At 37.2% G+C, this 27,891-nt stretch overlaps 1 protein-coding gene across 9 annotated transcripts in view; it reads left to right on the forward strand.

Annotated features, from left to right (window-relative positions):
• Window positions 1–27,891, forward strand: part of FUT8 (fucosyltransferase 8) — a 324,493-nt gene that overhangs the window by 93,858 nt on the left and 202,744 nt on the right. For 2 of the 9 annotated variants that reach the window (XM_060294921.1, XM_060294920.2), the window contains exon 3: window positions 17,180–17,242. The exons of the other annotated variants lie outside the window; for them this stretch is intronic. The gene's annotated coding sequence lies outside the window, so the exon portion shown is untranslated. The remainder of the gene's footprint in view (window positions 1–17,179; window positions 17,243–27,891) is intronic. 9 annotated transcript variants of the gene reach the window in all.

The raw sequence follows: 27,891 nt of genomic DNA on the forward strand, positions 1-27,891 counted from the left end.
AACAAAAGATATTCCTGGCACCCCTATCACTCAGGAAGTTACAAGGGTTTTAGAGCTCTGTGTCAGTAATCAGAGGCAGAGTCGTATAAATATGTACTTCGTATTATGTCAAACCATGTTTGGGGGGTTTAGAATACTTGTTGACTATGATTGCTTTTTTATCTGAATCTGCTTTTTCTACCCCACTATTACAGTAACATCTGCATTTGGGGACTAATAAAACTATAACGAAGTATAGAAATGCGAACTCTGTTTTTTTCTTTTAAAATTATTTATTTAAAATTTAAAAATCATGATAAAATATACATATAACATAAAATCTACCATTTTAACCATTTTTAAGTGTACAGTTCGGTGGCATTAAGTACATTCACATCGTTAATGCAACCATCATCACCATCCATCCATAGAACTTTTTTCATTTGCAAAGCTATTCCCATTAGATAGTAACTTCCCAATCCCCTGCCCTTTACCCCAGTTAACCACCATTCTGCTTTCTGTTTCTGAATTTGACTACTCTGCCTACCTCATATGAGTGAAATCATACAGTATCTATCCTTTTATGACTGGCTTATTTCACTTAGTATAGTGTCTTCAAGGTTCATCCATGTTGTGTGATGTGTCAGAATTTCCTTCCCATTTAAGGCTGAATAATATTTCGATGTGCGTATATACTATATTCTGTTTATCAGTTCATCTGTCAGTTGACGCTTGGGTTGCTTCCACCTTTTGGCTATCATGAATAATATCTTTGAGACCCTGTATTTAATTCTTTTGTGTATAAACCCAGAAGTGGAATTGTTAAGTCATATTGTAATTCTATTTTTAATTTTTTGAGGAACCACCATAGTGTTTTTCATATTGGCCACCCCATTTAATATTTTTACTAGCAGTGCACAAGGTTCTAATTTCTCCACATCCTTGCCAACACTTAACGTTTTGGTTTTTTGCTAATAGCCATCTTAATGAGTGTGCGGTAGTATCTCTTTACGGTTTTTATTTTCATTTCCATAATGATTAGTGATATTGAGCATATTTTCATGTACTTATTGGCCATTTGTGTATCTTCTTTGGAGAAATGTCTGTTCAAGTCCTTTGCCCATTTTTGAATTGGGCTTTTTGTTTTGGGTGGTTGTTGAGTTTTAGGAATTCTCTACGTATTGGATATTAATCTAATTCTCTTTATCTGGATATTAATTCCCAGATAATTAAACAATTATAATTAATTAATTTATAATTCTGTAACATATATTTCATTTTCCTCTTAGACTTCAATATTATATATTTTGGGGGGTGATGAGGGAGTGTGTTTTTATTTTTCTAAAAACAGATTTATTGACGTATGATTGACATACAAAGCACTGAGTATATTTGAAATATGCAACATGGTAAGTTTTGACATATGTATACATCTGTGAACCCATTGCCACAATTAAGATAGTGAGCATATCCATCACCTCCCAGAATTTCTTCCTGTCCCTTTGTAATTCCTTCCCTCACCCCATCCTGACCTTCCCCTTTTTCTGACAAATACTGATACGCTTTCTGTCACTATAAATTAGTATATTTTCTAAAGTGTTAAAAAACGGAATCTGTAGTATGTACTTTTGGGAGGGGGCTGGCTTTTTTCACTCAGCATAATTATTTTGAGATTCATCCATGTTGTTGCATGTATCCTTATTTCATTCTTTTTTATTGCTGATTGGTATTCTCTGGAATGGTGTAGCAATCTGGGTTCAGTCAGGAGACGGAAACCATATAATAGGTTAAGTAGGGAAAGTTTAATATCAAGAATTATTAACTATGACAAAAGAGTTAACTATAAGATATAAGGAAGCTTTATACGGTACTGTAGAGCTTTGGAAGGGTACCCAAGGAGGACAAATTTAGAAGAGGTTAAGACCTCAGTGGAGAAGATGTGGTTCAGTCTACGGGGCAGCAGATAAGTTCATGTTTTTATAGGCCAGAGGTGGTCCAAACTTGCCAGATGAGCAATAGGCAACTCATAGGAATGCAAGAGGAGAGCAGGGGATCAGCAACTGGCGGAACGGGTGTGCAGTGGGAGTCCAGGTACCAGCAGGGGCAGGAAACTTTTGGAGTGTGTGCACTGCCTTGGGGGCTTACAGGAGAGACAGTTTGGTGTGTATCCATCTGGGCCACAGACAACTATGTTCAGTCTCAATGCGGGTTTGTAGAGGGAGTACGGTGCTGGCAAGAGACCTTCAGAGTGCTTAGGGGCTCTGGCTTCCTTGTCAAGAGGGATGTTGACGCCTTAATATGCCAGGCTGAGGCTTCAAGGTCACAGAAGGATTGTTTTCTCTGCAGGTGGCTCGGATAGCACTCTACTGGAAGCCTCATACCCACACCTAACATTCTTTCCCCCTTGAGTCCTTTCAGTAAACTGCTGGAGAGCCTCTTTTGCTTCAATGTCTCTTGAGTGCCCTCTACTGAGAGAGCTGAACATGGGGCATGTTGAAAGAGGAGTACTGAAAGGAATTTTCTTGTTTATCATACAGCATATATTGATGGATGCATTCAGAGCTGAGGTGGCAATAAATTGATAAGTGACACATATGGATATATCACAGTTTGTCTGTCCATTCATCTGTTGATGGACATTTTGGGTTCTTTCTAGTTACTGGCTCTTACAAGTAAAGCTGCCATGAACATTAATATACAAGTTTTTGTATGGACACATATTTTCATTTTTCTTAGGTAAATACCTAAGTGTGAAATGACTAGATCGTACAGTAGGTGTGTGTATAACTTCTTAGGAAATTGACAAATAGTTTTCCAAAGTAGGTTTACCATTTTTTTGGTTTTTGGTTTTTTTTGCTGACAGTGTATGAGAGTTCCTCTGTATCTTACCAACATTTGGTATAGTCATTCTTTTAAAGTTTAGCCATTCTAACTGGTGTGTGGTGGTTTCTCCTTGTGGTTTTAATTTGCATTTCTCTAATGACTAATGATATTGAACATCAGTTCATGTGTTTATTTACCATTTGTAGATTTTCTTTGGTAAAATGTTCAAATCTTTTACCCATTATTTTAATTGGGTTGTTTTCTCATTATTGAGTTTTGAGCACTCTTCATATAGTCTTGATTCTATGCTTTGCAGAAGTTTTATCCTGGATTGTGGCTTGTCTTTTCATTCTCTTAACAGTACCTTTTGAGGAACACACATTTTTAATTTTGATGAAGTCCAGGCAATCAGCTTATTCTTATATGGATTATGATTTTGTTTTTGTATCTAAGATATATTTGCCTAATCCAAGGTTATAAAGGTTTTCTACAAGGTGATCTTCTGGAAGTTTTATGGTTTTAGGTTTTATGTTTAGTTCTATGATTCATTTTGAATTGTTTTTTAAAATATAGAACAAAAACTGGATGGAGGTTTATGTTTTTGCATAGTGATATCCAGTTGTTTCCAGCACCATTTGTTGAAAAGGCTGTCCTTTTGATATTTGTCAAAAATTAGTTCATCATGTATGTGTGAGTTTATTTCAGACTACCTGATTTTTTCCACTGATCTCTTTGTCTGTCTCAGTGCCAGTACTGTTTTGATTGCTGTGGCTTTATAAGAAGTCATGAAGCCAGGTCATGCTCCCCATCTAACTTCGTTCTTCTTTTCCAGCCAAAATATTGGCCATTGTTCTGGTTGTCAATTTATTGGCTCTCAGCTCCAGATTTATCCTTTTTGCCTGCTCTGTGAAAATGTATCAGGTCCTTTAAATATTTTTCTTTTGCCAACTGGCACAGTGTTAAGCTTTGTCAATAGAGAATGCTGGAAAGACATTGCAGAAGGAAAGAGTTTTGCTTCTTGCTTCCTGTGTGCTTGCTTCGTGGACTCCAGCAGCATGTTCATCTTCTCTAGTGTCTAGCTTTCCCATTGTACATCCCCTGAGCATGTGTGGCTTTACCAGCGCTACTAGGCTCCTGCAGTGCACAGAGGGCAGTGAACTTAGCAGCCGGCAGCCCAGAGCTAGCAGCTTCTCTTTGTATCTCTCCTTCATGTGGTTTGTAGCACAGTGCCTTGGTGGGACACTTCCAGGTGAGCAGCTTTTCATAGCTCCCTGACGGCTGGAATTCTGGCAAGTTCCATAGGCAGATGGAACAAGTTCTGCTGGCATGGCACCAGAGCAACTTCTCTACCATTCAGTGAGACAGGCCTGTGCCCTCTCCAGCAAGGTCTGGATGTCAGCCCAGGAATGACTGGGGAGGAGTAGGGAGAGGTTCTTGCTCAGGCACTCTGTCTCAGACCTAGGAGGTATTGGCTGTCTTGTATTCTTTAGATTCTCTTTACTTCTCACTAGTTAACCGTTGTTACTTCAACCTCCTGTTATAGTTAATGACTCTGTATACTTAACTTTTGCTTTTCAAATTTCTGTGTGGCTTCTCTCCTGATTGGATCCACAGTGATGCAACTATTCTAGGTCCTTTACATTTCCATATGAATTTTAGAAGCAATTTGTAAATGTCTATTTTAAAAAGCCTACTGGGATTTTTATTGAACCTATAGATAAATTTCGGCAGAATTGAAACCTTAACAGTGTTGAGTCTTTTAACCCATGAATGAGGCTATCTCCATTTACTTAGATTTTTAGTTTCTTTCAGCAATGTTGTGTGGTTTCAGTGTGCGGATATTTTCAATATTTTGCCAGATTTATTCCTAAGTATATTTTTTCTGCTTTTATAAACGGTATTTTAAAAAAATTCCATTTGTTCATTGCTAACATATAAAAGTGCAATTTATTTTTGTATATTGGCCTTGAATTCTGAAACCTTGTTAACTTTTCAGTTCTAGTATTTTTTTCTTAGATTCCACTAGATTTTCTACATAGACGTATCTTCTGTGAATGAAGAGTTTCATTTCTTTCATTCCAAAATGGATGCCTTTTATTTCTTTCCTTTTTTTTTTTTTTGGCTGACTTCACTGGCTGGACCCTCTAGTATAATGTTGAATAGAACTGGTGAGAGTGGTCATCCTGGTCTTTCTTCTAATCTTAGGGGGAAAGTATCTTTTCTTTCACAATTAAGTATGATGTTACTTACAGATTTTTCCTAGACCCTTTATTAGATTGATTAATTTCCTTTCTATTCCTAGTTCGCAGAGATTTCAAATCAGGAATGGATGTTGAATTTTGTCAAATGCTTTTTTGTGTGTGTCTGTTGAGATGAGAATTACCATCTATTTATGTTCCAACCCTAGCTAATGCAAGTGTCTGTCGTCGTGCACAATTTTGTATTGACGATTTTTTCCCCAAAAAACACCTCCTTTGTAAAAGCAATTATTTTGCATGTGTAATACTTGGGTTTTAAAAAGTATTTTATTTTCAAATATCATTTCTTTTTTTTTTATTCAAACAGAAAGTCACAAAAATTATAATCATCCTCATCAGTTCACTCAGTCCCATGTAATTATTTTTTTTTAATCTTGATCTTTTGTTAGCACTTTTATGAATTCCCCAGTTTTCCATTAGAGTTCTGAAAATGCTTAGTCATTCAGTTCAGCAGTATAGTCAGTTACCAGAAACCTGTACTTGTCAGAGTCTTTTCCGTGAATTCCTTGAAGATGAAACCCTTTTATAGTAACATATTTGCAGAAGCATCAGAGTACACCCAGAACTATCTGTAAATGACAAAAGACTTAAAAATGACCACGGTTAAAGATTTGATGAAAGGTCATAATAATGCAATTGACAAGGAAATTTATTTCTGAGATATACATTTTAAAGTAATAACTACAATTATGACTTATAACATTATACCAGAACATATAAGATTTTTAGAAATTTCATGTAATGTCTGAAACATTTATATTAACTTATTTCCATACAAATAACCCAAAGAACGTTTAGTATTAGTTGTTTTGTTTGTTTGTTTATACTGCAGGTTCTTATTAGTCATCAATTTTATACACATCAATGTATACATGTCAATCCCAATCGCCCAATTCAGCACACCACCATCCCCACCCCACCGTGTTTTTACCCCCTTTGTGTCCATATGTTTGTTCTCTACATCTGGGTCTCAAATTCTGCCCTGCAAGCAGGTTCATCTGTACCATTTTTCTAGGTTCCACATACATGCGTTAACATACGACATTTATTTTTCTCTTTCTGACTTACTTCATTCTGTATGACAGTCTCTAGAGCCATCCACGTCTCAACAAATGACTCAGTTTCATTCCTTTTTATGGCTGAGTAATATTCCATTCTATGTATGTACCACAACTTCTTTATGCATTTGTCTGTCGATGGGCATTTAGGTTGCTTCCATGACCTAACTATAGTAAATAGTGCTGCAATGAACATTGGGGTGCATGTGTCTTTTTTTTTTTTTTTTTTGCGGTATGCGGTCCTCTCACTGTTGTGGCCTCTCCCGCTGTGGAGCACAGGCTCCAGACGCTCAGGCTCAGAACCCGTGTCCCCTGGCATCGGCAGGCAGACTCTCAACCACTGCGCCACAGGGAAGCCCGCATGTGTCTTTTTGAATTATGGTTTTCTCTGGGTATATGCCCAGTAGTGGGATTGCTGGATCCTATGGTAATTCTATTTTTAGTTTTTTAAGGAACCTCCATACTGTTCTCCATAGTGGCTGTGTCAATTTACATTCCCACCAACAGTGCAAGAGGGTTCCCTTTTCTCTGCACTCTCTCCAGTATTTGTTGTTTGTAGATTTTCTGATGATGCCCATTCTAACTGGTGTGAGGTAATACCTCACTGTAGTTTTGATTTGCACTTCTCTAATAATTAGTGATGTTGAGCAGCTTTTCATGTGCTTCTTGGCCATCTGTACGTCTTCTTTGGAGAAATGTCTATTTAGCTCTTCTGCCCATTTTGGGATTGGGTTGTTTGTTTCTGTAATATTGAGCTGCATGAGCTATGTATACATTTTGAAGATTAATCCTTTGTCTGTTGATTCATTGGCAAGTATTTTCTCCCATTCTGAGGGTTGTCTTTTCATCTTGTCTATGGTTTCCTTTGCTGTGCAAAAGCTTTTAGGTTTCATTAGGTCCCATTTGTTTATTTCGTTTTTATTTCCATTACTCTAGGAGGTGGATCAAAAAAGATCTTGCTGTGATTTATGTCAAAGAGTTTTCTTCCTATGTTTTCCTCTAAGAGTTTTATAGTGCCTGGTCTTAAATTTAGGTCTCTAATCCATTTTGAGTTTATTTTTGTGTATGGTGTTAGAGAGTGTTCTAATTGCGTTCTTTTACATGTAGCTGTCCAGTTTTCCCAGCACCACTTATTGAAGTGACTATCTTTTCTCTATTGTATATCTTTGCCTCCTTTGTCATAGATACGTTGAGCATAGGCGTGTGGGTTTAACTCTGGGCCTTCTATCTTGTTCCATTTATCTATTTTTCTGTTTTTTGTGCCAGTACCATATTGTCTTGATTACTGTAGCTTTGTAGGATAGTCTGAAGTCAGGGACTCTGATTCCTCCAGCTCCATTTTTTTCCCTCAAGACTACTTTGGCTATTCGGGGTCTTTTGTGTCTCCATACAAATTTTAAGATGATTTGTTCTAGTTCTGTGAAAAATGCCAGTGGTAATTTGATAGGGATTGCCTTGAATCTGTAGATTGCTTTAGGTAGTATAGTCATTTTCACAATATTGATTCTTCCAATCCAAGAACATGGTATATCTCTCCATCTGTTGGTATCATCTTTAATTTGTTTCATCAGTGTTTTATAGTTTTCTGCATAGGTCTTTTATCTCCCTAGGTAGGTTTATTCCTAGATATTTTATTCTTTTTGTTGCAATGGTAAATGAGATTGTTTCCATAATTTCTCTTTCAGATTTTTCATCATTAGTGTATAGGAATGTGAAAGGTTTCTGTGCATTAATTTTGTATCCTGCAACTTTACCAGAGCACTGATTAGCTCTAGTATTTTTCTGGTGGCATTTTTAGGATTCTTTATGTATAGTATCATGTCATCTGCAAACAGTGACAGTTTTACTTCTTCTTTTCTAATTTGTATTCCTTTTATTTCTTTTTCTTCTCTGATTGCCGTGGCTAGGACTTCCAAAACTATGTTGAATAATAGTGGTGCGAGTGGACATCCTTTTCTTTTTCCTGATTTTAGAGGAAATGCTATCAGTTTTTCACCATTGAGAATGATGTTGACTGTGGGTTTGTCATATATGGCCTGTATTATGTTGGGCAGGTTCCCTCTATGCCCACTTTCTGGAGAGTTTTTATCATAAATGGGTGTTGAATTTTGTCAAAAGCTTTTGCCTTATCCTTCTGTAATGATTCTAACAGAAGTCAAATGAGATCATTTTTAATAGCTAGTTTGCAAACTTTGGTAGGTGTGTTTCAGGGAGCTCAGTTTGTGACTGAATGGATTAGCTATTCTCTTTTATCTTAATGCATGACTGGTTTCTAGGAGCTGGTACTTAACACTGTTCATTTCTGAGTTTGGTGACTTGTCTGCTTCATGTGATTTCTTTGCCTTTATGAGGTACTTTCTGACTACAAGTGTATACAATCTCCTATAAATATAATCTATGCTTTGAAATTAAATTAAATTATCCTTGTCCTCTTTGAATATGCAAATCCTCTTATTATCTGTGAGTTTGCCTCTTGCTTTGTGGCTCCCTGTGTTCTTCCTGTAATGCTTGCTTACCTTTCAGTTTAAGTACAAGCATCCATGGAAGACATTGGCCTCTTTAGACTTTAGGAAAATATCATTGTTTAGCCATCATATTTAGGATTATTGGGGCATTTCTTCCTACCTTTTCAGAATATAGAAAGAGAAGTGAGTTTCCTATTCTTTCCTGATCAAGCTCACCACAAATCTTGTACTTTTCAAATAAGCTTGAATGAAAAAAAATATGAAGATTAGTATATCTGCTATTTCTACATGGATATGCTTACCATAACTATGGAAAATATATTTGATATACTGTGAAGCTCTCAGGGTAAATGTGTCAGATGTAATCAGTATTTTAGTATTACCATGTGTACTTAAGTACTCTTCCATAACTTATGAGAAAGTTATTTTTTTTTGTTCTGCATAAGATCACAAAAATTTCAGTAATGTGGCTTTCTCTTTTTGATATTCAGAGGAAGTTAGAGAACAGATTTATCTACATCTAAATAGTAAGTCACTGGCAAAAACCTTTCCTTCGTAATATATTACTTTGCTCCCTAAACGACATTCTCCTCCACTTGTAACATTTGATAATATCAATATAAAGCAAATGTTCACTACTTTAGCTTTCTTTAATTTTCTGGGAAGTATCTTTTTTAGTCTCCCTATCTTTAAATGTTGGGAACTCTGAAAGACATCCTTTTTTATTTCTTCTCAAGAAAGTATCTTCATTTACTCTTGATGTTTTTCTAGAAATTCCTGTTACCCAGAGACAGAAATAAAAACATGCTATGTAAAATCTCAGATGTTTAGGACATTTTTAAAATTAACAAATCAGTTATTTAGAAAGTTCCATAAATTTGTGATTTTTTTTTATTACTTTCCCCCCAGCTTTATTTAGGTATAATTGGCAAATAAAATAGTAAAATATTTAAAGTGTACATGCATCATGGTGAGTTGATCTATGTATACATTATGAAAGGATTCCCACCATCTCGTTAATTCACACATCTATCACCTCACCTATTTATCTATTTATCTTTTTGTGTGTGTGTGTGTGAGAACATTTTTCTCTCTTAGCAAATTACAGTTATACAATACAGTGTTATCAATGATAGTAACCATGTTTTACATTAGATCCTCAGACTTTATCTTATAGTTGAAAGTTCGTACCCTTGTACCAACCTCTCTCTACCCCCCTTTCCCCCATTTCCCAGTCCCTCACAAGCACTTTTCTACTCTTTGTTTTTATGAGTTTGACTTTTTTTTTTTTTTAGATTCCACATAGAAGTTATACTATGTGGTATTTGCCTTTCTCTGGCTTATTTCACTTAGTATAAGGCCCATCCATGTTGTTGCAAATGGCAGAATTTCTTTCTTTCTAATGACTGAATAATATTGCACTGTGTATATATACACCACATCTTCATTATTCATTCATATGAAGATGGACATTTAGGTTGTTTCTATATCTTGGCTATTGTGAATAGTGCTGCAATGAACACAAGGGTTTAGATTATCTCTTGGAGGCTCTGTTTTCATTTCTTCTGGATATATGCTTAGAAGTGGGGCTGCTGGATCATATGGTAGTTCTATTTTTAATATTTTGTGGAACGTCCATACTGCTTTTGATAGTAGCTGCAATTACAATGCTGCCAGCAGTGAACAAGAGTTCCCTTTTCTCCACATCCTCACCAACACTTGGTATCACTTGTGTTTTTGATAATAGCCATTCTAACAGGTATGAGGTGATACCTCTTGTCACCAGACCTATATGCTCTAGGGGTGTCCCTATGTGGGTTGCATGGGTCCTTCTGTTGTGATGGTCTGACTAGTAAGTAGTCTGGTAGGCTTGGTTGCCCCCAGTCTGGTTGGCCCCCCTCATTCTGGTCCCAGGGCTGGTTCTGGCCCGCTGGTAGGTGGGCAGAGTCCCGGCACAGCAGGCTATGGTTCTGTGGTTGTTTTGGGGCTAGTGTCCCTCTGCTAGTTGATGAGGCTAGTCCCGAGGCTAGAGCACAGTGCACTGTGGGGCTGGTGCCTACCCACTGGTAGGCAGAGCTGAGTCCTGGGGTTTATGGCTAAAGGTCCTGGGAGGGGGATGGGGGGGATGGGGGGGTGTCCCAGGTCTATGCCTGTGCACTGGCATGTGTGGTCAGGTCCTAGGCCCTCTGGTGGGCAGGGTCTTATCCAGGGCTCAGGGATCTTAAGGCAACCTGCCTGCTGGTGGATGAGAATGTGTTTACTCCCAATTAGTTGCTTGGCCTGAGGTGTCCCAATACTGGTGCCTACAGGTTTGTCAGCAGGGGCAGGGCTGGGTCCTGAGGCTGATAAGCTAGAGGAAGGATTCCAAAATGATGCTTGCCAGCACCAGTGTCCACGTGGTAGAAGGAGCTCCCCAAAATGTCTGTCTCCAGTGTCTGTGTCCCCAGTGTCTGCTCCAGTTGCCTCCTTCCTTTTTGGGAGACTCTCCAAGACAACAGGTAGGTCTGATGCAGACTCCTTTCAAATTACTGCTTCTTCCCTGGCTGCCCTGGATCCCTGAGCATGTGGGGTTTTGTATGTGCCCTTTAAGACTCTCTTTTTCCCACAGCCATCTGGGTCTCCTGAAAGTAAGCCCTGCTGGCCTTCAAAACCAAACGTTCTGGAGGCTCATATTCCCGGCACAGGACCCCTGGGCTGGGGATCCTGAAGTGGGGCTTAGACCCCTTGCTTCTTGGGGAGAACCTCTGCAATTGTAATTTTTCTCCTGTTTCTGGGCCATCCACCTGTGGGTATGGGTCTTGACTGTACCATGACATCACCCACTCCTACTTATCTTGTTGTGGTTCCTTCTTTATGTCTTTACTTGTAGAAGATCTTTTCTGGTAGTTCTGGTCTTTTTCAGTGTTCTGTAAATAGTTATAATTTTGGTGTGCCCATGAGAGGAGGTAAACTCAGGGTCTTTCTACTCCACCCTCTTGGGAACTCTCCCCAAACTCATTAAGCTTTTACTTACCTGGAAAACCCTTTATCTCTTGTTCAACTTTGAAGGACAGCTTTGCTGGGGAGAGTATTCTTGGTTGGTAGTTTTTTTCTTTCAGCACTTCGAATATATTATTCCACTTCCTTCTGTCCTTTAAAAAATTTTCAGATTTTGCTGAAAAAAATCTGCTGAACATCCTTTTGAGGTTTTCTTTTACTTAGCATGTGGTTTTTCTCTTGCTGCTCTTAAGATTCTGTCCTTGTCTTTACCTTTTGATAATTTAATTATAATGTATCTCAGCTTAGATTTATCTTATTTAAAACACTGTAGACTTCCTGTATCTGAGTGTCTGTTTCTTTCCCTAGGTTAGGGAAGTTTTCAGCCATTTTTTATTCAAAGAAGCCTTCTGCCTCTTTTTCTTCTCCTGGGACTCCTATAATGTGTGTATTGGTCAGCTTGACAATATCCCATAATTCCCTTAAACTATACTCATTCTTTTTCATTGTTTTCTTTTCTCTTTGCTTCTCTGATTGGATGAAGTTCACTGCCCTGTTTTCAAGTTTGCTGATCTTCTCTTTAGCTTGATTTAATCTGCTGTTGAACCCCTCTATTGAGTTTTTCCATTCACTTATTGTGTTGTTCAGCTGTGTGATTTCTGTTTGGTACTCTCATATATATATATATATTTTTTTATTTTTATTTTTATTTTTATTTATTTATTTATTTTTTTGCAGTATGCGGGTCTCTCACTGTTGTGGCCTCTCCTGTTGCGGAGCACAGGCTCCGGATGCGCAGGCTCAGCAGCCATGGCTCACGGGCCCAGCCGCTCTGCGGCATGTGGGATCTTCCCGGACCGGGGCACGAACCCGTGTCCCTGCATCAGCAGGCGGACTCTCGGCCACTGCGCCACCAGGGAAGCCCCTCTCTTATATTTTTTATCTCTGTTGTAATTCTCACTTTGTTCATGTGTTATTCTCATCTATGGTGAGCATCTTTATGACCATTATTTTTAACTCTATCAGGTTAATCACTTATCTCCATTTTTATAAGCTTTGTTTCTGGAGTTTTGTCTTGTTCTTTTGTTTGGGACATATTCGTCTTTTTCTTTATTTTCCTTGACTTTCTGTGTTGGTTTCTGTGCATTAGATAAATAGCCACCTCTCCTAGACTTGATGGAATGGCCTCATGTATTATAGTTGATGAGTCTTTTCATTCAGTTTAGCTGTAGCTCTTGGTTGTCTCTCAAACCTTTGTGATTGTCCAAGGCACCTTCTTCATGGCTTCCTGTAGTTGGACGTATGACAAGACCTGTCAAGTGTCCCAGAAGGGAAGACCAGTTAGCACCTCTTTGCAGGCCAATTGGAAGCTAGACCCTAAAGTGGCAGCTTTTAAAGTATGCAAGTAGATGTCTTTCAGGTAAAGACTGGGTTCTTCTGTCTTTTCCCTCTATGTTCAGCCCTGGGGATTAGCCACTTAAGAACCATTTATTTGTTTACTAATGTCTGTGGGACCTGTGGACATAAGCCTGACTAGGTACCAGAGCCAGGCAATCAAGGGGTGCAACCTCCTGGGTAGCAGCCACAATAGTGAGGGTGCCAGATGTGTACAGCTCCTTTCATGGAGATATGCATGATTTGGAGTGATCTACAGGGAGAATGCAAGATAGTCTGCTTGCTTATGGTCTTCAGGGAGGATTGATGTCTCTTAGATGCATGCTAAACTAGAAGCCTGACCTTCAGGCAACAGCTTTTAAAGTAGGTAATTAGATCTCTTTCAGGAAATGATTGGGAGATGGGTGTTTTGTCCCCTTCCTCTGTGTCAGGCCCTGGGGAAGGGAGATAGCCAGTTATGAACTATTCCTTTGTTTGGTACAATCCTGTTGAACCCGTGAACACAGCCCTGATGGGTACCAGAGCCAGCCTATGAAGGGGTGTGTCCTTTGGGCAGCTGCTGCAAAATCCAGGCACCAGATGTGTGCACTGGCGACCTGGAGTGGGGCAGAGGGAGAACATTGATGCCCTCCCTGATCTCTGGAGAGGATTGCAGTTGGCCCTTATTAAAAACCTGACCTTCAGGCTGTTTCTGTCTGCTGCCTCTGCACTGAGCCCTGGGGGGATAACCACAGCCCTAGAGAGCCCGCCAAGAACTGTTTCTTTGTTTGCTCTAGCTTCTGGGTCTTCTGGATGCAAGCTCCATTGGCTTTCAGAGCTAGGTGTTTTGGGGGCCCATCCCTCAGATGGAAGTCTTAAAAGTTGGGGTGCTAGATGTTGGGTCTAAACTCTTCATTCTTTAGGGAGCAGCTGGTAGTTGTGAATTCCCTCCCAACTGTATGTTGCTGTGCTGAGAGTGGGTTTTACAAAACAAATGTCTCAGTCTTTCCACCTATTCGGTGTAGGTTTTTTCTCATTTCACTGTATGTGTAGTAGTCACCCCACTAGTTCTTGAATTTCCTTCAGAGAAACTTGTTGTGTGTTTGGCTGTAGATTCATTGTGTCTGTGGGAGGCAGTGAGTTTGGGAGCCTCTTATGTCGCCATCTTGGACCGGAATGACATTTGTGATTTTTAAATATTTGTCCCTTTGAATGAATAATTATCGAGAGAACTGAGATGCTGATCATATCTAAAATATAACACAAAAATGAGTCTACAATGTGTATAACTCCATTTGTGCTGGTGTATGATGTAACCTTTTTTTTAAAATGTAAATACACTATTAGAGAATATATTTGGAATGATATCAAAAGGATTTGTTACTGAGTCCAAGCTGCTCTGCTGACTGCACGACAGGCCAGTAAATTGGGAGACAAGGTGTTGAGGCAAGGAATACAACTTTATTCGGAAAGCTGGCAGACTGAGAAGATGGTGGACTAGGGTCCCTAGAAAAACCATCTTATAGGGGTCTGGATGCCAGTTTCTTTTATAGAATCACAGAGGGAAGTAAAGTAAAAAAGGCAGAATGGAGAGGGAAGTAAAGTAAAAAAGGCAGAATAGAGAGGGAGAGGCAGGAGGAGGTAAAGTAAAAAGGGCCATCACTCTTGCAAAACATCTTCTGGAATGGCCAGCCTCGGGGAGGGGATGTGTTAATTTCTTCTTTCTTGCAGCCATCCACAGGTGGGCAGGGTTCCCTGAGGCAGGCCATTACGTATGATTATAATAACAAAAGCAATGAAAAGCAAAGGCTAAAGTCAAAGAAATAGATCCAACATGGAGTCAAAATGGGCTCTTCTCTGTTACAGATTCAATGTGTTGTTTATTGATATCATACATATTTCTGCTTTGGGTCATAGACTTGTTTCATAGGTGTGCCAAATAGATGGCATGGCGAGGGAGGAGAAGTATAAAATGTGAGTTTCTGCAGAAGTGCTAAAGGAAGGAAGTGCAGTGCATTTTCTAATGTATTTTTTTATGTTAAAACTCCAACATTCAAGGAAGCTGAGAAAGCTTCTTGCATTTAGGTAACAATCCTTATCTATTAGTTGCAGAGCAAAAACAATAGAAATAGCCTTTAACTATGAAGAAGTCCTCCTATCAAATTCTTCAGTTCATTAAACTACTTTTGGTTATTATTATTTTAAAAAAATGTAATTGGGCAGTTCCAAGAAAAGCTTCAGAACAGCTGTAATTACAGCTGCAGATTAGTCAAAATAGGGGTTTTTAAAGGCTCCTCACTCGCCTTTCGCATCTCTTTCCCTCACCCCAAGTAACCCAAATTTAGTGGTAAAAGTTTTGGTAAACTCAGGATTCCCGAAAGTGGAGTGTCACGTGTTTAACTGCATGCGGATGTAATGATTATATGTGACTCTTTATTAAGGTTCCCAGAAACTTTTGTTTTCCTACTGCTCTGTGCACAGTTAAACGATTGTTGTCTGCTTGTTTCTGCATTGAATTTTATAGATGTATGAGTATTCCAAACACAGTTTAGTGATTTTTATCAAGGCCTAGGCATCTACTAAAAATACTTAGAGGGATAATAGGCTTTCAGTCTAAATTTAAGATAACGTTGACATTATTACAGGTTGACTGGAAATACCTAAAAAAAACCTTATGTCTATGTTTTAAAAAAAATATTTCTTCAAATTTTACTGTAATAGGAAATTGCCTTTCACCTTGTCTAAGAACAAATTTGGTAAATTTCTTAATTTTTGGAGCAAGTTCTATTAGATTGAATCAGAAGTAAAATACACATCGATGTTAATGTTTCCCTCACTCTTCCTTCCTATAGTTTTATGATCTAAGGATGTGGATGTCATTCTAAGGTCTGGTTTTCAATTCATCAGTTGGGAAACGGATATAAGGGTTATGAAGAACTGTGACTAAGAGCAAGGTTTAGGGCCAGTCTCCCTGTCCCAGTTAATTACCATCTCTTTTGTGGATGCTAGTCATGCTGAATATCCATCCTGGGCTATAATAACGTAACTTGGATTTTAACCTAATTTTACAGTGTTATCTTCTCAGAAATTGTAGTGATTTGCCATTGAATCACACATAGGGAATTGAAAGAGTCTTCTGCCAAAGCTAACAATTCAACTCTTAAGGTAGAAAGGCAGCTGAAACATGCCTGTATGTGCATAGCACCACGTTCAAAGGGGTAAGGATACAAAGATATATAGTTCTTACCTTCAAGTACAGTAGATAGAAAAGGTGCAAATATGTGCATTAAAATAATAAATCAACTTTTAGAGGGTAAATAAACTTGGATTTAAATCCCCAGGCTCAGGAACTCTTTAGAACTTAGAAGAAATTCCAAATATCTAGAGCAACTTTCTTTTTATTGCACGTAAGGAAACAGATTCAGAGAAGTCAAGTGAATTACATTAAGTCATTGATTAAAAGGGAGGTTTATAGGACGTTCTAAATATGAACTCAGTAGTGACAGTAGGTAGCAAGTTAACTTGCTTTTATTATCTTAGTGTCAGCTAATGTTGATTGTTCATTGTAGGTACTTTATAGAGAAGCTGCCAATTCTTTTCTCACATAAGTCTAGTGGATATATCAGCAGAATGTGAACTTATATAGTAGGTTATTTTTAGAGTGGGTAGCTTTGAACAAAAGCCATTTCAGAGAATACTGGTGAATTCAAGTGGATAGTAAAACATTCATTAAAGCAGAATGAGGAAACTTTTAAATCGCATAACTTTTAAAACATAGTTTGGCTTATATGTATGAGGGCAGATAGCAGGTAAAATTTGAGATGGAGTATACTTTGTTGATGAAAGTACAACTAATACTGTGAGGATAAAGGAAGAAACTTAACAGAAACTCTTAGGAAGGAAAATAAAACTTTGAGACTTTAATAAGATAGGAAAAATGAAATGTGAAAAGCAATTCAGTTTTATTTAAGGATTGGCCATACATTTATCTCATTATCAAAATTTGTTGTCACTGTCTTCTTTCATTTTCTTCCTTCCCTTACGGGTTCTCTCTGAGAAAGGCTCTAGCATAGTGTGATATAGTGCAGTGCAGTTCTGGCTTTTGTCACTTATGACCAGCATGGTCTTGCACTAAAAGCTTGCTTATTAAGACATACTAAAGTGAATAATTTTTAATTAGTTAATCAGACTTTTGAAATTCAGGTACTGCATAAAAAATGAGACTGTATCTTTGATGTCACTATAGGATTACTGGAATAATCAAATGAAATCACGTGAAATTGTTTTAAAAACCGAAGACTTCACAAAGGTAAATAATATTAAGGTTTATTAAGGTTGAATAAACCTTAATCTCACCTGAATCTGCTCTAGGTTCATGAGTGACAAAGTGAGCATTCTGACCTTTTCATATATGTGTGTACATATATATGTATATATATATACACTGCTTTTTGAGTTTTTAGGTAAGAGTGGACAGATTTTTAACATGGGTTGCCATGTGATAGAGGTCTAAACTTAGGCTCTACAATAGATGCAGATAGGAGCTTGTTAATCTTTAGGTGTACGATATGAGTCAGTAGCTGAGTCAAAGTGTCACAAAGAATGTACAGTTTTTAGTCTTGTTGAATATTATCAATAGAATAGGTTCCGGATTTTAACATCTGGGTTGGATACTTTGACAGGGGCATAGAATTTGATTAAAAGGGGACTTTAGGAACATCTATTCCAACTCCCTTGAAGATACCTTTTACAGGGTCCCAGAATTAGCTTTCCTCATACCGAAGAATCTTTCTGTTATGTGATGCAGTACACTTTTCTTATGGGCTCTTGTGTTTGGTGTTCTTTGTTTTTGTCGGCCCCAAATGACCTCCCTCTCCATCTGCTGTTGTGTATACTTTACATTTTGTTGGATATGTTGCAGGCTTGACTGAAGAGAGAACCTATTGATGGAACAGCCAGGAGTAGAAAGAGAATGATAGGTTCAGGAAGCAGGACAAAAAAGGAAATAATGATAACAATAATAGCTAACACTTATTAGCACTAAAGTCCCAGATGCTGTCCTAAATGCTTTTCTTATTTTATCTTACAACAACCTATGGTATTGATATTTTAATATTGAAATTAGTTAAATGAAATACTAATTTAACATTGTGCTAACTTAATAGTATTTACCCTTGTTACAGATGAGGGAGCTGAGCTTTGCACAGTAGAAGGCAGGGTTCATGCGTTTTGGTTCTAGAGACCAAACCTTTAATGCTACCACATATTGCTTTTTAAAGATAACTTGGAGGCCCCTCTGGGAAAAATTCTCTGCCTTTCCTTCTCTAAATGTGATAGCCATTAGAGATAAAAGATGAACATTTTAAGGCTGGTAATAACTTGGTTTAGGTGGTGGTGGTGGAGGAGATGAAATATAGAATTTATTCAACATTTTAAGATTGCATGATGGTATCAGAAAGGAAGGAACCTGAATATAATCTACTATGCAAATCAGAGGGAAAGGGAATTTTGGTGAGGCTCTTGTAAGGACTAGATTTTATGATGCTATATAAGCATGAAAACTTGATATAGGAAGTTTAGTAAGGGCTTATGATCATTAGTTTATATAGATCAGCACTGTACAATAAAAATATAATGTGAACCATGCATGTAATTTAAAATTTTCTGGTAGCCACATTAAATAAGGTAAAAAGAAACAGTTAAATTAGTTTTAATAATATATTTTATTTAACCTAATATATCAAAATATTATTTAAACTAATTAATAAAAAAATTAATGAAATATTTTACATTCTTTTATTCCTACTAAGTCTTTGAAATCAGTGTGTATTTTACACTTACAACATTTCTCAGTTTAAACTAGCCATATTTCACATGCTTAGTGGCTACTGACTACCTTAATGGACAGTGCATTTTTATACCATTAAAAGATATGTTCTTAAAAAATTTCTGACTGAATTACAATTAGATGGCTTATTCACCCCCTGTGGAGGAGTGGAGGGCAATCTGAGGTGGAAAGGCATCACTATTCAGTTGTGTCCAGAGAATCTGCTCAGGAGGGGGAACATTGTTTATACTTAGTAAGAAGAGGTAGGGAAGGATTTACCAAATGTTTAGGCTTCCTGTCATTTAGGCTTCCTGTTGTTTGAGGTACTGTGCGTTATAGTTAGAGGGACTTCTAGGGCATTCCAAATAATTTCTGTGGTCTTTATATAAGTTCTGGGCCCTGGTTTTATATAAAGAGCATAGTGCTTTTTCTGTAGACAGCTCTGGAAGAGAAGCACACAGTTCTTACTCATGAAATGTGGTGTCTGTTGGTTCAGGGACTCTGTGCCTCTGTCTGGAACCCTTCAGAACCTCACTGATTTCACTGATTTGCTTTTATGGGATTTAATATGTTTAAGGTTACATCATTCCTCAGGCAGGGATTTCTAAAATCTGCTTTTTCCTTAAAAAAAAAAAAGAAGAGAAAAAGAAAAGAAAAACCTGAACAAAATAAACTTATCACATAAAAAAATGACTAAATCTTTTCTAACTATGAAAGTGTAATATGTGTTCTTTGTAAAAATTTAGATAATGGAGATACATACTTTTACGTGTTTAATGAACAGATCTCCAGTAGAAGGAAGTGTTCACTCTTTGGCTTCCTCCTGTAGTACTGGGGTTCCTTGGGCAGTAGCACTCCAGTGAATCAGACTGTCTGTATGGGACAGGTAGTGAAGATTTTATTTCCTTTAAGAAGACAGTGAACAAATAAGAGGTATGTGTTTTTTCTGGCTGAGTTAAATACGTATATTGTCCTGTATTATGTATCATATTTTATTTGGCTAAGAGCCTAATTTTAATGCATTTCATTAAAAATTTTCTTAGTTATCTGTAAAACTGTAAGATTTATAAAACTAAGTAACAGCTGTAAGGCTTGTGTTAACTTGTTAAGAGATACTGGGTTAAAATACAAGTTCTGCTCTGTACAGTTTAACAGAATAGAATGTACTTTTACCAGTAATTTTCATTTTCTGAGTTTGTAGTTTTAGTGCTATGATGACGTTATCAGTATATAAATCTTTTTTGCCATGACTAATTGTGTTTTATTTGTTGTGAATGTAGTTGTGGTTCAGGTGGGGGTAAGGGAGGTTTGTGGAAACCAATGCTTACCATTTGGGGGATGGGTTGTGGGAAGAAGCAAGCTAGAAATATACTTGGAAGAAAGAAAACAGTAGCCACCTGGGAGCAATTTGAGATGAGGGGAAAAACAGATATTTTGAGAAAAGTTACAGTGTTTTAAAAAATAAATGATTCATATACAAAACTTAATCATTAGGAACATAAAATTTTATGAAATTTGCGTAGGAAACATCATGTTAGAGAACTTTGAATTTCATATTTATTACGTTCATATTTTGTGTGGATGAAATATAGAAGTCTTAGTAATTTTGAATTGACCCCTCCTGTGGCTTCTTAGACTCTTAACTAAGGATCATAGTCCTTATCTGTGGAGAGTCCCAAGACTGAGTTTGACAGGTTAATGAAATCTAAAGTTATTTAGTGTTAGCTGTTTAACTTTAGACTAGATTTTATTAACCTGTCTGTTCATATTTTCTGCTGGAAGGTTAACAGTCATATTGACCCTTGTCATGGAGTTATTAGTAACTTATAATTCTAAAGTACTGTGAAAACATTAAACACTCACTAAGTATTATATTTATTAGAACATTCCTTAGTGCAAAGCAGTTCATTCATTAACCCATACTTAATATTGGTTATTACGATTACCTGTCCTCAGCCATCCATCAGAGTCCTATGCCTGTCCTTCTTTAATTCTTAGACTTACAGGAACGTTGTGAGAGTGGGCTTAGGTCATGACTGACCTGGAGATGGCTCAGGAAAATTCTTGTAAAGGGTGGTTATGACTGTTGGAGTGGTTTTGTAGTGGCTGTTGTTGCCTGGCTGCTTCAGGAAGTTAGGTTAGAGTAAAGGGTTCGGGTTTTGGAGTTACTTGGTTTCTCTTGAATGCTGTCTCTACTCCTTAACTATCTCTGTGCAAGTTACTTGCCCAGGCAAGTTATTAAACCTTAGTTTCCTTAACTGCAATTTGGAAATAGTAGCAACCACCTCTTAGGGTTGTTAGGAGGACCCCCACAAAATAATATCTCTGATGTTAGGGATAATAGCAGTTTACTGTTTGTTTTTTTTAATAAAGACAGTTGTTTTTAGAGCAGTTTTAGGTTCACAGCAAAACTGAGAGGGAGGTACAGCGGGTTCCTGTGTATGCTTTGCCCCTACATATGCATAGCCTCCTCCATTGTCCACATTCCCCACCAGAGTGGTACATTTGTTACAATTGATGAACCTTCATTGACACATCATAATCAAAAGTCCACAGTTTACCTTAGGATTCACTCTTTATGTTGTACATTCTGTGGGTTTGGACAAATATATAATGATATGTGTTTATCATTGTAAAACCATAAAGAGTACATTCACTGCAGCCCCCAAATCCTCTGTGCTTTTTCATCCCTTCTCCCCAACTTCTAGCCCTGGATAATTCCTCATCCTTTTACTGTCTCCATAGTTTTTCCTTTTCCAAAATGGCATATTAGTTGGAATCATACACTATGTAGCCTTCTCAGATTGACTTCATTCACTTTAAGGTTCCCCCATGTCTTTTCATGACTTGATAGCTCATTCCTTTTTAGCACTGAATAGTAAGTATTTCACTGTCTAGATGCACCATAGGTTACTTATCCATTCAGTACCTACTGAAGGACATTTTGGTTGCTTCCAAGTTTTGGCAATGATGAATAAAGCTACTATAAACAACCATGTGTAGGTTTTTGTGTGGACATTAGTTTTCAACTAGCGGCTACTTCTATTGAGCATTTATTTGTTTTAGCCAGACACTGTACTATGTACTTTACATGAAAAATATCATTTAATTCTTATGTATATATAATAGATCATGCAAAGTTTTATAGCCCATAGTAATATATGTCCAATAACTGGTTGCTATAATTATTTTCTCTGTGTTAGTTCCAAGCATGTAGTTTAAGTAGAAGTTGAGGCTGTTAAGATAAGACTCAGGAGTGGGCATTCTGACCAGACTTCAAAGACTTATTGAGGAGTTGACAGTGGATTCGAAGGTGAAGTATATATTAAAGTGTAGTTCAAGGATAATCTGCATGGTAATCACTTAGGAAGCTTGTTAAAATGTAGAGTTTTGGGTTCATCTTTAGAAACTCAGACTTTATGAATCAGAATCTCTGGTCACGGAGCTTGGATTCTGCAGTTTTACGAGCTTAATAAATAATTCTGATTCACCATGAATTTTGAGAATCATCTTTTTAAATTTATTCTTCCTGATGATTAAAAAATGATTCTAGTGGTTTTTAAATAGTTGTGTTTCTTTGATATAATAAGCTTTCTATTTTATTGGTGATGGAGCTGGTAAATTTTTTCCATTAAATTTTTTCCATGTTATGAGGGTAGGAGGGTAGTGATATTTGTTCATTCAACTTTTATTTAGTAAATATCACTTCTTTGAGGTATATTTTAATTTTTTCATAAATATAGCATATTTTACTTATTATTCAAATAATATAGTCTTTTTGAATAAGGTAGGAAAGTAAGGCAGATTGAGAACATACTATTATGAAGATAGGTAGAGAGGTGAAGACAGTGGTTTTCTGGTGCTAACTAGAAAGGAAAATAAAACTATAAATAATTTACATAACTAATATGAATAATTAAAACCTGATGGAAATTTTCAAGGAGTTTTGGTATGGGTCACTTTATTAGTCATATTAGTTAATGAAAGAGTCATATCAGGAATGCTCAGCTTCTGTGCTTTTCGACGGTTGTGTTCCCTCCTAAGAACACTCTTCTTCTGGGTTTTGTCTATGTTGGCTTCCTGGGAAGTCTTACTCCAGATCCACAGTTTGGGAAGTCAAGTTTCATCCCTACAGTTCTTCACATGAACCTCAGCTTTCTTAGATTCTTCATGTAAAACCTTACCTAAAGGAACCAATGAATTGGCTTCAAGTCATAATTTTACACTTAGGTCTTTAGAAGACTCCATTTCAGTGAGTCTTTGCATTGGTATCTTTACCCCCCAAATCTTTCTGGCTCCAGCATCCACTTTAATAACTCTGTGGGTTAAGCAACTCCATTTTTAATGTCTGTAGTTTTGTTCATTCTCAGAAATGAGGTCACCAGGGCTTTGTCATTGTTAATGAAAAAGGTATTGTACACTTCACTTTTGGGGAGTGTCCTTAGACTGAATGAAGCTTAAACATCATAGACATTGTTGCTCTGCTTTAAATACTCATAGGATATAATTTTGCCTATTTTAAACTCAATCTGTTTGCCAATACAATAATATTATTTATCTCTGGGAACTTTGGCTATATTCTGTTGTGCTATTTAGAATTCACATGAATTATTAAACCTTTCTAGTAGGTCTTTTATTGAGCCTGTTGTCTGACCTCTTCTTTAAAAGTAGTCTTCAGCATTTTCGAAAGAATCATTGGGTCTTCCTGGGACTGGAGATTTTGCTTCTGTTGTGACAGAAGCAGAGAGTGAACTTTTTTAGAAGTTAGGAGCAGTGGGGTACAGAAGAGGAGAAAAATCAGACTACATTTTATATCACGCCTGTTTCATTGTGAAAAATAATCATAGCCTTATGTCCTTTTCTTTTCTGAGGAGGGGGCGGTGGCGGTAAGAGTGCAGGGTGAATTAAGGAGGCATCACGGAGAATGTGTCTCCTAACATGGGGTTTCAGTTATTTCCTAAATACAGAGAGCAAAGTGGTTTTCTCCAGACATTTTTCTTTCATAGGAGGCCCGTGTGCAGTATTGGTATGTTTATCACTCACCCCAAAATATTGACAGTGTTGGCATTACAGGTAATCTGAGTTACTGCCTTTTCTGTCATGTTCCTCTCTGTTTTAAGTGTGGGCCACAAACCCGTAACAGTATTGATGTGATTATATTACTATTATAACTGTTGATAGTTTTCCTTTTAAATCAGAGAAAAGCACACTGATTTTTTTCCCTTTATTCTTATAGCATTTTTATTTCCAATAATTATACTTTTCTTCTGAATTATTTCAAAATGTTTTGGTATGGTATTGGTAAACATAGTATTATTTTTTGTGGTTAAGAGTCTAAACTCTTAAACAAGACTATCTGGGTTCAGTTCTCAGCTTTACCACTTACTAGTTGTGTGAACTGGGGCAGGTTATTTATTTTATATAACTCTTGCCTCGGTTTTATCTGTAAGACAGGGATTATAAAATTATCTACTTTTTACACGTGTTGAGGATTAAATCATTTAGCAAAGAACAATGCCTGCAATAGTACAGGCTGAACATGTATTAGTTATTATTCACTCACTAAAATAGTAGTCTCAGTAGATGCTAATAGACTTTAAAAGTTAACAAAATTAATATTTTAAAACTTTAGAAAAGCTTAATTTAGAAAGTTATTTTTAGGCTGGAGTTTTGTGTGCACGTGCGCGCGTGCGCACACACACACACAAACTCACACACACTCTTTCTCGCACACCCTTTTCAAACTGTTACAGAACAATGTTTTTCAAACTTCGATGTGCATGCAGGTTACCTGGGGATCTTGGTAACATGTAGATTCCTACTAGCTTTGGAATAGGCCTGAGCTGCTGCCATTCTAACAAGCTCCACAGGTAATCTGGATGTAGCTAGTCTTTAGATCATAACTTGAGTATTAAAGTTATAGAATGTCCTACTAGTGGTTCTGAATCCTTCTGTCAGTACTTTATAAAAACTTGGGTGTTTTTTGTTTTTGTTTTTTAAAAAACATGCCTAGGCTTTACCCCAGACTAGTTAAATCAGATCTCTGGCATTAGTGTTCTGGACATTATCATCATCATTATCATTTTTTTCTTTTTTGTAAAAAAATATTCTAGGTCATTCTCATGTGTGAATAGCATTAAGAGCTACTACGGTAGTGATGTGAAGGAGAGTCAGTAAGCTAAGTAGCTCCATTTTATGTCTTCATTTACTGTTCTCTTCTATCCCTTTAAGCATCTGTAGGGATGATGAAGCATAGCTGGTCAGAACTCTTTAACTAGGAGGCAGCTAATAATTTTGGCTTGACGTTATCTTCACACTATACTGGACTAAAATGTTTGACTCCTTGAACCCTTCTTCATGGCTTCTATCTCCTATTGCTTTCATCATTTTTATAATCTTCTTTGGACTCTCCCTAATTTCTCAACAGCTTCCTGAAAGTATAGTAATTCAAACTCAATATAAAGTTGCTTTAACAAAACTGAACAGTGGCAGAGGCAGAAGAATAAAGTTCCTTCTACTTCATAAATTCTGTGATTTTTATTAAGGTGGAAAACTTATATTTGTTTCAGACTTTGTATTGGCCCTTTCTTTATGTTTTTGGGAGCTAAAGTGTGTTTTCTACCATAATATTTGTTTTAGTACATTACTTTCTTAGGTTATATTCCCTCTTTTTTCTTTCTCAACTGTACTTCTTGCCTCTGTTTCCCTTCTTGTACATATTTTTGAGGAGAGGCAGTAAATGTTTTCTCGTGGACTATCATGTTTTGGGAAAGTAGTTTTCCAAACTGATCAAATCTTGCTGAAATTTTATTCCATCTAGTCATGATATATCATTTAGAATCTGGACAGGGAAACAATCTCCGCTAGATATTTCTACCAAGAAAATTTAATACAGGGAGTGGGTTCTCAGGTGTCAGAGGCTGAAAAGGCAAAAGGGGAACACTGGAGTAACACAGAGTCAAAAATTGCAGAAAGCATCAGTCATCCAGAGGGCTGGGGCTCAAAACTTCTGGCTGTTGCTGGTACTTCTGAGAGAGCCAGAGAAAACTTGTGGCTGTCACCAACTGCTGCTGCTGGGGTGGAGGGCCTGTGCTAGGGCAATGCTGAGTGGAAAAAGCAAGTTTCTCCTTTTAGTGTTCTCATTGGCAGTATGAGGAAGCTAGCTGGCAAAAGAGAAAAGTAGTTTCCAGAGTTCTATTTTCAGCGTTACTGAGCTGAGTATTAAAGGGTGGATTTGCTGCTGAGAGACTGTAGCTGAATAACCAGCACATATAGCCTTCTCCTCCTCTCTTGGTCTCTTTCTTAGCTACAGGGATCCTGCATGCTCTTAGTGTCTAGGATTTAGAATGAAAGGAGTTATTATTATTATTTTTAAATTACTTGTCTAGCTAATGTGATTTGGGGGCATGAGACAGGACTACGTGCTCTAAGATAACTGTCACAGCCTTTCTTGGGAACTGAGAGTCCATTACTCGTTCTTTTGACTCTAAAGGGATTTCTGTTTTTCAAGATCCCTTATTCAATATACAAACATTTTAGGAGTACTGATAAACCAGAGGTTAAAAATTGGTTGCTTATTGGCCAAACAGTGGCCTACAGTGGAACTAATCTTTGAACAGAAGATTATACCTTCTCTCTCATTCTAATATTCTTCTTCCTGCAGAGCTTCTCAAAGTTTAATATGTATGTGAATTATTTGGGAATCTTGTTAAAATGCAGATTCTGATTCAGTATGTCACTGGTTAGGGCCTGAGATTCTGCATCTTTAAGAAGCGCCCAGTGGAGGCTGAAGCTACTAGTCCCTAGACCAAACTTTCTTCTCTCTTTCCTGCTTTGAGAACAAACCACTGGTCTGGCTTGGATCCATTGTTGGACCTGGTTTTGGGTGGTTGAAAGGAGTGGATCATTAAGGAAGAGTTTCTTGCAAGGCCACTTTCTAGAAATGTTTTGAGCAATTTTAGTAGAGGTATTTATAGCCATTTCTTTCCAGGTGGCACTAGAAGGACAGTGCCTCAGAATAGGTTGACTTTTCTTCCATAATTTTGATGCTGCTCCGGACGCAGAGGCATGCCAATCACTTGTAGTTTTCCTGGAACATCTGAGGCTTTTCAGTAATTGTGTATATGTTTAAGGGAAACTAATGGGAGATAGGATAGGAGGACAATTAGAAAATTCATGCATCAGATAGCTTGTGTTCACTAAAGCCATTATTCTTGATTAAATAGGGCTATCTATGGATTTTAAAAATTTGGTTTGAATTTCATACTAAATGCATTTTTACACTTTTGACACTTTGATGTACTTCAGGTTGTCATCAAAGCAGAGGATCTTCTTTTCTTGAGCCAAATAAATGGTAATCTACCTTAATTGAACTTTGCATACAGCCCAAATTTATGAAGTTATTAATTGCTCTTTACATTTGGATTTTACTTTACCAAGGCATACCTGATCACATGACTAAAAAGTTATTCAGTTGCCATCCTTCAAGATCCTCTGCCTACCTCCCTCATCTCCACTAACCCCAATTCCTGGATCTTTCCTTTTGTCTTTACAGACCTAGGTTTTTAAGATCCTAGGTTCTTTGTTTCTGTCTTTTTATGAATGTTACTCTTAAATTTTTTAAATTCAGGCTGTAGATAATACAATTCAGGTCACGGAATTGAAATAATTGGCCTCTTTATCGGTTGAGGTGAAAGAGTTAAAATGAAAGTTAAGGATTCAGGGCACCCCTACAGAAACGAGGGGTGAAAAAATGCTCAATTTTAGGATCCTAAACAAAGCATTTTGATTGGCATATAGAGACCCTTGCATGCACACAAACGTCCATATTTGAATATTTATAGAAGATAATCTGTCAAAATTACTGTTATTTTAATTTGCCAAGCTTGGCTGATTGCTGCAGTTGGATGTTAGTTGAATTCTAGATGAGGAACTGTAAATAAGAGCTGGTCTAGAACATGCTTTTTGTCCTTGAAGCTGTTTAAATATTCCTCCCCCCCCCCTTTTTTTTAAAAAAAACAAAACAAAACAGTGAGGCCTTTTTATATTAGCTGGACTTTAATGTTTTCCTTTTTAGGGAAAAAGGATTAAAGTAAGGTGATAACAGTAAATACTAAAAAAATTTTTTTAGT

Source organism: Globicephala melas, chromosome 2 (assembly GCF_963455315.2).
Source record: "Globicephala melas chromosome 2, mGloMel1.2, whole genome shotgun sequence".
Lineage (NCBI taxonomy): Eukaryota > Metazoa > Chordata > Mammalia > Artiodactyla > Delphinidae > Globicephala > Globicephala melas.